A 10,451-nucleotide genomic window follows, 5' to 3' on the forward strand; every position below is an offset into this window, starting at 1 on the left:
TTCGACTCCAGGACATTCTAGGAGAGCTATTAACTCAGAGAATACTGAGAGAGCTTTCGACTCCAGGACATTCTAGGAGAGCTATTAACTCAGAGAATACTGAGAGAGCTTTCGACTCCAGGACATTCTAGGAGAGCTATTAACTCAGAGAATACTGAGAGAGCTTTCGACTCCAGGACATTCTAGGAGAGCTATTAACTCAGAGAATACTGAGAGAGCTTTCGACTCCAGGGCATTCTAGGAGAGCTATTAACTCAGAGAATACTGAGAGAGCTTTCGACTCCAGGGCTTTTCGAAACATATCATTTAATAGGTTTCGATAAAAACTGTCTACGTCCTTATGTTGGACGTAAAAATTATGAATATGAACAATTAATACAGAGAAGAACAATCTTAATCACTCCTTCTCTGGTGGGAGATCGGTCATCTCTTTTCTTGTATATACTTAGATAGACAAAAGTCACCCTGTTTTTAGTTTAGTAATCACATTTCCTAGACAATCCATTAACCGATCTTACACTATTATTTAATTATATATCCAACTCACTGTGACTAGTTTCTATGGTTATTGTACAGGTCTACATCGATTAAAAGGGTGTACTTACATACTTGTATAGGTTAGAGAAGAAACTAAAAAGGAAAATATGTAAAACAATTAGAAGCTGTTCCTTCAGAAACTGTCCGAGTTCAATGGAAAAAACGAAAATTATGAATCTTGAAGCTTCGTTTTATTTTTATGTATTTCCATAACTAGCTATGGAAATATTTGAGCAAACGTGTACTCAAGTATTACTTTTATTGTTGAGAGGGTGAAAATAAATATGTTTGGATAGTAGAACCTTGGCATCGTATACACATCATCTAAATACTTACAAAACGAAACTAGTCAAAGATCTTGGGCTCATAACTATCCACCAAGTGGCATGTTTTGAAATTACAAGGTCAATAAAAGAGTTATCTCTAGAACGAAGAGTTGACAGTTTAAATCTTGTCTTTACAGGACATGCTCTACATTTCCAGCTACGCGCCAATCTTCTTGAAAACCAGGCTGAGAGAAATTTCTGCCTCACATGTATGATAACGATCATGTGAACTCCATTTTGCTTCCCACAAGTTTGCTGCCCAGAAGGCCTTTCATATAATACCAAATCTCGTCACCTGGGTTGGGTGATGATAAACAAAAGTTTATCGGAAATTTTAAGCCGTACTTTGAGAACTTTACACTGATGAACCATCAGTAGACTTAACTAACAGTGTAGATGTCTTACACGTGGCGTCACAAAGCATCCACCGCCGCCATATTGGACGTCAAACATTTCTCTTTTAACAATCGACAGCGATCCGTATCAATACAATAATCAGTATTCACACATCGCTGAGATGACTTACAGCGTGATGTAATAAAATATTGGAAGATAAATATTGTCAAATTTCACGTAATACGAATGCGAACACTTGACGTCCAATATGGCGGAGTAAATATAGACCACGTGACGTTCAGACGTCAGTGCAAGACCTCTATAGATCTGCTCTTATACACAACATCGTATCTTTTGTTGTTCACAATATCTCAGTACCAACACATGGAAACTAATTTCAAGAGATTTTCCTACTTATAATAACTATGATTTTTACCTTGTAAGTTGTGTTTTCTACTGAAACGAACCTTATGTTCTGCTCCAAATGATGTTTGTTTTTTTTTTTAAATAGCGTCTGTAACATATCTTGCCATCTTTTATTTTTACCACAGTAAAGGTTGAAATTTCTGAAAACTAAGCTTAAAAAACGTGCAGTATTAAGTTCAACAAATCAACTAATAATCCATGATAAAGCATTTCGATGAAATGTTCTTGGCGTTACCTTAGTCACTTTAATAACCATAGTAACGACCAAATAATGAAAGTAACTGTTCAGGCCAAGGTAAAGTTCTGTTAGGAACTGTTTGTCATTACGACAGAATTATTTCTATAGTTATGTTTAATGTTTAGATCCCACAAATAATCCTGATCTCAGGTAAACGAAGTTCCTATTATGAACTCTTTCTTAACTAAACAGTAGAAAGCGAAACTGTAACCTAATTAATCTTCGCCCCTGAGAATATTTGGGTTAGAATAGAACGTTTAAAAATGTTTACAGGCGATCATCTTATACCTATACAATAAAAACCCGTTTGGAGGCTGACTCATAAGGTGAGAAAAAAAACAAAGAAACAAACTTATAAAAATCAGTCTTTGTAAAGGTATGAAATTGTTAGTCACATAACGAGTGAAACCTGTTATAATCAATACGGACTCTCGATCTGTGAGGAATGTGAACACGTTTCCATTTGATTTATTATCAAGTTTCCTTCAGTAAAGTATGACAGGAAACGGAACTTGTTTACAAAGAAGCGTTATTAAACGTATTCTGATTTCAAGCGTACTCAGGGTCAGAAGAGACATCAGATGTCCCAGAGTGTGGTTGTTTGAACACAAAATATCATTTAACATTACATTATATACGATGAAAATGTTTATCACCAAACTTGTAACAAGAATATGTATTAACTATTTTGGGTTCTGATCCCCGTCCCACCAAACATGCTCGCCCTTTCAGCCGTGGGAGCGTTATAAAGTGGCGGCCATTCTCATTATTCGTTGGTAAAAGAGTAGCCCTAAAGATGGCGGTGAGTGGTGATGACTAGCTGCCTTCCCTCTAGTCTTTCACCGCTAAATTAGGGACATCAAATAAACTTTAGGTTTAAACTTACATTACATATTACATAGAGCATTCTGTGGTTAAGCTACTTACTATATAAACTTTAGGTTTAAACTTACATTACATATTACATAGAACATTCTGTGGTTAAGCTACTTACTATATAAACTTTAGGTTTAAACTTACATTACATATTACATAGAACATTCAGTGGTTAAGCTACTTACTATATAAACTTTAGGTTTAAACTTACATTACATATTACATAGAACATTCTGTGGTTAAGCTACTTACTACATAAACTTTAGGTTTAAACTTACATTACATATTACATAGAACATTCTGTGGTTAAGCTACTTACTATATAAACTTTAGGTTTCACACTTAACATTATACATTGCATAGAACTTTCTGTGGTTGTGTTACTTACTATATAAACTTTAGGTTTCACACTTAACATTATACATTACATAGAACATTCTGTGGTTAAGCTACTTACTATATAAACTTTAGGTTTCACACTTAACATTATATATTACATAGAACTTTCTGTGGTTGTGTTACTTACTATATAAACTTTAGGTTTCACACTTAACATTATACATTACATAGTACTTTCTGTGGTTGTGTTACTTACTATATAAACTTTAGGGTTCATATTTATATCACAAAATCTTAAAGCTCCAATTACATGCTGGATTATACAGATTCATACTGACATCTGTTGACAGAGAACAGCGTGTACGTTAAAAGTGTCTATACGCACTAGATATTCAACTTAAACCTGGTTACACTTTCGATACCCCAATTATCACGGACTAAAGTTTGTAGGAATTGTTTTTCAAGCCTGTAGAGAACTATAGTTACTCAACATTGTAAACTTTACTAAAAATTAGAGCTCGTGTTGCTCGAGGTGATGAATAAAATAGTCTCTCCTGAAACGTGAGTAAAATGTAGGTTAGAAAAAATGTTGTTCTTTTATCTTTTTTTCCAATTATTGTGTCAACGGTGTAATTAAATCACGAACTCTGGGTCAAGTGGTCAATAACGATGTTTACTTCTTAATCAAATGTTATTCGTGATATTTAGGTCTAGCCAAAAGATGAGGTGTTCTCGTGAACGACACTAACGAAGGTGTAATAACTTAAGACACAAGAATAGTTGGGTTAAAATAATAACCAGTCTTCTTAGTTCTGGAGTGTTTCTTTTCATGGTTACCCTGAACTAGCCAGTTTTTACCACTATTTCATTCCGTTGTTAAGTTATAATGCTCGTATTAGTAATAAATATCCAGCATATGGTCGAATATATAACACAGATTGTTATAATGGATCTGTGTTATATATTCGACCATATGCTGGATATTTGTTATAATGGAATATCCAGCATATGGTCGAATATATAACACAGATCCATTATAACCCAGCTTATGGTCGAATATATAACACAGATCCATTATAACAAATATCCAGCGTATGGTCCAATATATAACACAGATCCATTATAACAAATATCCAGCATATGGTCGAATATATAACACAGATTTATTATAACAAATATCCAGCATATGGTCGAATATATAACACAGGTTCATTATAACAAATATCCAGCATATAACACAGATCCATTATAACAAATATCCAGCATATGGTCGAATATTTAACACAGATCCATTATAACAAATATCCAGCATATGGTCGAATATTTAACACAGATCCATTATAACAAATATCTAGCATATGGTCGAATATATAACACAGATCCATTACAACAAATATCCAGCGTATGGTCGAATATATCAAACAGATTCAATATGATAAATATCCAATATACGGTCGAACATATCAAACAGATTCAATATGATAAATATCCAATATACGGTCGGACATATTAAAACAGGTCCAACATGACGATTCTTCAGACACTGGTGGTATAAACACAGTACGTTAGGTTGATATATATTTTCAGACACTGATGTGGTATAAACACAGTACGTTAGGTTGATATATATTTTCAGACACTGGTGTGGTATAAACACAGTACGTTAGGTTGATATATATTTTCAGACACTGGTGTGGTATAAACACAGTACGTTAGGTTGATATATATTTTTCTTTAACACGTGTATCTTTTTTTTCAAGGATAATGACGACATTAAACGATGCAAGTAAAACAATAATCAAGTTGGATCATATTTGTATTCCCGAAAGACATGTTACAACAATAACTATATATAAGAATCTCAACCAAATTGTCGATAAATTCACACAATTCTTTGAGTTGCACGGTACAACGTGCTATATAATTTACAACCCAAACAATACACTGGTACCTATATTAATATCTACTCTACATGGACTCGACAACCGCACACATCTTCAAAAATACATAGCTTGGAATGTCCTCAAGTAAACAGATTCCATCACGCGCGTTCGATGATCCTGTTGCCCAGGTAACATGCATAAATACGGCTGTGTGCTAAATAATAGCCAGCTTCGTACGGGCGTTGTCAATAATGCACCTACTTTCATTTATTGAGGTTAACATGCTTCGACCTCACTTCGAGGATAACTGGTTGTTGAAACTCCGTCAGTTGACAAGCTTACAACTACTAGAACTTTTTTACTTTGTAAGGCCTAAATAGTTTATTTCTAATTTTGTGAAACTGATAACGTTAGAAGAAGATTAGTGTACCGCACCGAAGTGGGATGTGTTGGTTTAGTAACACTGGCAAATCTACCTTTACTCCTGTACACGTTTAGCCAATTAGGCTATAATAAATAACATTGGGCGTTTTTAATATTAACGAGATTTTCGGCCGTAATCCCATATGGTGTAAGATAGGGTTTCCGTGAATTAAGCTATATAGGCTTAACAATTTACTTTTTGGATAAAATGTTTTGACAAACCAACCACAGATACTAATTACAACCTTTGGTGTGAACTAAGCTTCTTTAACCCGATGATTACCGGCTACTAAATTTCTTAGTAGGCAATGCAAGTCTTGCTATATTTCATTCCAACAATAAAACTACTGGATGAATATGTTTGAAACTTCATAAGAACTTTCAAAGATGAATGTAGTTTAAGAAACATAATTAAGCAGTTGCTTACTATTCTAGGAGTATTTTTCTGTGTTAGCTCCTGGTTAATTTGTTTATACATTACCTCTTATACGTCTTAGAGACGTTTTAGTAAGAAAATAAGTTACAAACACCAGTTACTTTTTCGTATTTTTAGTTTTTAGCAAGTCCTAATTTTTATGCATTAGCAAGAATTTTAAAAAGTTAACTGCCATAAAAATACCGAGTATATAGTAAAGAGAGCGTAAAATTACTCTTTAAAATAACATATATATATTATGATGAGTGTTGTGTTAGTTTCAGCAGCTTCTTAGAGGTTTATCTGCACCGTCCCTAATTTTAAACTGATAGACTAGAAGTTAATATTTCTTTGAAGTATATACTTTACCTTTATCTTTGTTTCTTTGTTACAAAGATGAAGAACCATTGCGCTATCTGGTGGTGCACGTTTATACAGTCACTATTTCAACAATATAAAATTTGTTAACAAGCGAAAAAGATACTGGTTTCTTAACTTACAGAAACGTTTAAAAGCGTGGCGTCATCATTCACGGAGTTCGAACACTAGAGTTACCGTCATTTTTTGTTTTATCTGCGCTACAAATACAAAGCAGTGAAGAAAGGAATTTTACCTCATTGACAAAACTGTATACTGTTTGGAGTTCTGCCAAAACTGTACAGTTTCTGTTGCCAAACTACACGGTTAATACGAACCACACACACATATTCAAACACTACAAATAAAGCTGGAGTCCAACCTATCATTCGAAACACCTACCACTTATACTGGTTGGGGATCTCCATTAATCATCAGTGTTCATGTTTAATTTTAGCTTGTCTGATGAATAATTCAGAGTAACATATTAGTATCATAAATACTACATGTCCTTTCAATCCTATATAAACATAGATTCGGTGTCGTGAGCAAAAAATACACCACTCATTTAAGAAACATGCTGTATGTCTTGTGAATTACTTACTCAAGTTTTATCATTTAAATCTATTAAAACTATATATTGGTTATATTTTACCATTACAGTTTGCAGATAGTTTTATTTATTATTTCTGGTATTTATTGTGAGTTGGAGGTAGCTCGGGGTCCAAGGTTCGAGATGCTGAATGTAATCGTACATCAACCTTGCTATTCGGTTTAGGATTGCCTTGTAAGCGGCAAGTCCACTGACTGTTTCACCTTCTGCTCCCCAGTGACACGGCGGTATGTCTACGGACTTACAACACTGGAAACCATGTTTCGATAGCCGTAGTGGGCAGAACACAGATAGCCCATCGTGTAGCTTTGTACTTAACTTCAAAAACAACAGCAGCGTTTCATCTCCTTCTGGTCCGATGTTCTAAATTAGGAACTTCTATGCCCGAATCGTGGGGTGTTTGACCTGACCGTTTAACCCATATGGCCCTTAAGGAGCCATACCTGAGTTGGCAGAAAGCACTACTTTTATTGTCGTAGGTTTAATTAGTACTGCCCATAAAAACGGGTAAATTAGTTTGCTCTAACGACTTCCAAGTTGCAGTAATATCACTCCTACAGTATTAGAAGTCTGATGACCAGGCAGTTAAATCAACTGTTTGATGTAAAACTAAATAAAAGATTTATAGTATTTATTTTTATACTGTAAAGTATCACGTTCTTCTAATCATAAGTAACAAAAACTAATTTAGGTCTTACTAGTGCAATAGTAAAATGTAGATTAGTTTAGAAAATCATCGAGATATATAAAACCTTAACATTTTCTCCACTAAATGCGTATAGGAACTAAAATATCTTTCGCAAAAACAAAAAATATATACAAATATATTTCAGCTGTTATCATACGAGAATAACCTGATTAGTCAAAATAAAGCCGAACTTAAATGAAATGGTACTATTTACAATAACAAAAACAATACTTTAGTAAGTACCTTTACTAATAAGGAAGTGGACGTACGTATTTTCCATATACTTAAACTCGTTCGTCAACATCAAGTTTTCTGCAGGTACTTGCGTTTCCTTATTTCTCCTCACCTTCAGTAGGCCATTACGTTGACCTTTCGAGAACTGTGAGGAAAAGCAGTAATTGATGACGTGATTCTTGTCTACTGAAGAATCTGCGATTTGAGCTGATGATGATAGTTGATTAGTTTTAAGTTGTAATCTAATGTAACTAGACTCACTATCGTGAATTAGGCTTAACTACGATTAAGCCTAATTAGTATTGACATCTCTACTGACGAACTATCAAATCTGAGACATTACACATACTGCATATCGCCACTTTCTCTTTTCAAGTAAACTTTAAAACGGGGTAAGTAAATTAAACATTTATTCATACTCTTCGTTAATGTGATAAATCACAGTTACCATGGTGCACATACTAAAATTATGTGCAACTAGAAGTGTTATCACCTTCTGAGCTAGTGATTACACAGTATCAAACTAACTTAATGTCGACGCAACAACAAATGAAAGTTCTTTGACCACTTCTTGTTTTGTCTTTATTTTAAAACTTGTAAGGTAAATATATATATGAACATCTGGAAACGTCCAGGCTATCCTTAAAAGCATTTCATATTTAATGGCATAAAATATGTTTCACATTACACTCCTTCGTGCAAACGTACAACGTTTACATAGGTTACGTAGTTCATGCTTATCATGACAAATAAATTACTTTTTAAAAGAGTTGTGACATAAAAGATTAATCTTATCAAGGATCGTAAAGAACTAGAACTCACCACTGATTCGTTCTGGAGGAAACCACTTCACAATAACAGAAGCTATTAGCAACAGCAGCAGAAGGTCATTTAACAACGGTTAGCTAAGCCTAACCTTTTCTTTTAATGTTAATGTAATACAAATAAAAAAAAAGAGTCCAGATTCTTTTGGTTTGTCAAGTTCAACAGAGGGTCACTTATCTTCATTCCTCATACTTTTCAACTAAGTCAACAGTTGGACGTGTCAACGTTCATTTTACACCCGTTTACATACTGGCTGACGAGTCTACACATAAACGGAACACGTCACACTCTCATAACGTTCACAAGTAAATCGTATATATATACACACGTTCAACGTTTAAACTGATAAAAATATCATACTCATTCTCCTTTCACGAGCAGGTTCCAGGTCAGCTTTGAGAGAATGACGAACTAGAAACTACTACACACCACTCTGAATGTGAACAAACTAACCGCAGTCGGCCTGAAGGCGCACGCACGTGAGATGCCACGACTTAGCTCTGCGACAGGTATGCTATGATTCCACTAGCTGAGTTCGCCCCAGTGCAGGTCTCGAAATGAATTCCTAGCCTCGGGTGGAGTAAAAAAAATAATGTGGTCCGAGGAGTCAGGACATTAACGATGAGGCGATAGACCCGAACCATTTCGAAATACTTAATATTCTAGGTTTTTCTCGGTCTCCCGAGCTGATAGATTCGGTGTATCTTGTTTGATTTGGTAAAGTTTACTTGTGACGTAATTGTAACGCGTGAGGTTGACAGGAAATGTGTGCTTCAAGAAGAGATTACAGTATTTATGCCTAAGGCTAAAGAGGTTTCGAATTGACAGGTTTTTTATGTGAGGTTATTCCTCCCAAAAAGACAAGAACTACAATCTATACAACACTTCTGAGAGTTAAACAGACTTAATATTTTACAGTATAAAAACAACTAATATTGTTTGTTTTTGAATTTCGCGCAAAGCCACACAAGGGCTATCTGCGCTAGCCGTCCCTAATTTAGCAGTGTAAGACTAGAGGGAAGGCAGCTAGTCATCACCACCCACCGCCAACTATTTTACCAACGAATAGTGGGATTGATCATCACATATAACGCCCCCACGGCTGAAAGTACGAGCACATTTGGCGGGACGGGGATTCGAACCCGCGACCCTCAGCTTGCGAGTCGAGTGCCCTAACCACCTGGCCTGACAACTAATACAATCTTGAAGTGGTACTATAATGATAAGAATCACATAACTTTCTCGCGTGTTGAGAGGTCATCTCTGATGTACTCTCACATCAGACGAGAAGAGTGACGTCTATAAATCAGATACGACAAAGATAAAGTCCGTATTTTATACGTCTTCTTGAATAACATAATTTTATCTCTAAAATTCACCACGCTTACGTTTTTTTGAATCACCGGAGAGTAATTGATCTCGACTTATCGCCTGGGCCGCCGAGAGCCATCCAGCGCCCTGGGCAAATATACCCGGCCTCCCCGCCCTCTCGACGGGCCTGCTTGATATATTAGTTTCATTTCCTATTTATTGTGTTCACCTGTCTTGAATTCATTGTGGATGTTAAACAGATTAATGGTCGAGATGTATTAACAGACTTAATATCGATGACAGAAATCGACTTCACGTGTTTTTATTGTTGGTTTATAATGATTGTTTCAAACAATTATAAACTGTTTGAAACATGGTTTTATTACATGCGAATTATTTCACAGTCTTCTTAACAACAGGCCTTTACCTGCCTCTGTTATATAGAGTAAATAAAAATAAAAAGAAATTAGCAGAGCTGAACGTGTGCGTCGTCAGATTACCATCCAATAGCATTGCAACCAAAGAGTAATTTGTTACGGTTGTAACCCTGAAATAGTTAAACTCGCCAGTTTCAGTGTAGTATTACCGTACTTTTCGGTGTATAAGACACACTTTTTTACCCCC

Source organism: Limulus polyphemus, unplaced genomic scaffold (genome assembly GCF_000517525.1).
Source record: "Limulus polyphemus unplaced genomic scaffold, Limulus_polyphemus-2.1.2 Scaffold3187, whole genome shotgun sequence".
NCBI lineage: Eukaryota > Metazoa > Arthropoda > Merostomata > Xiphosura > Limulidae > Limulus > Limulus polyphemus.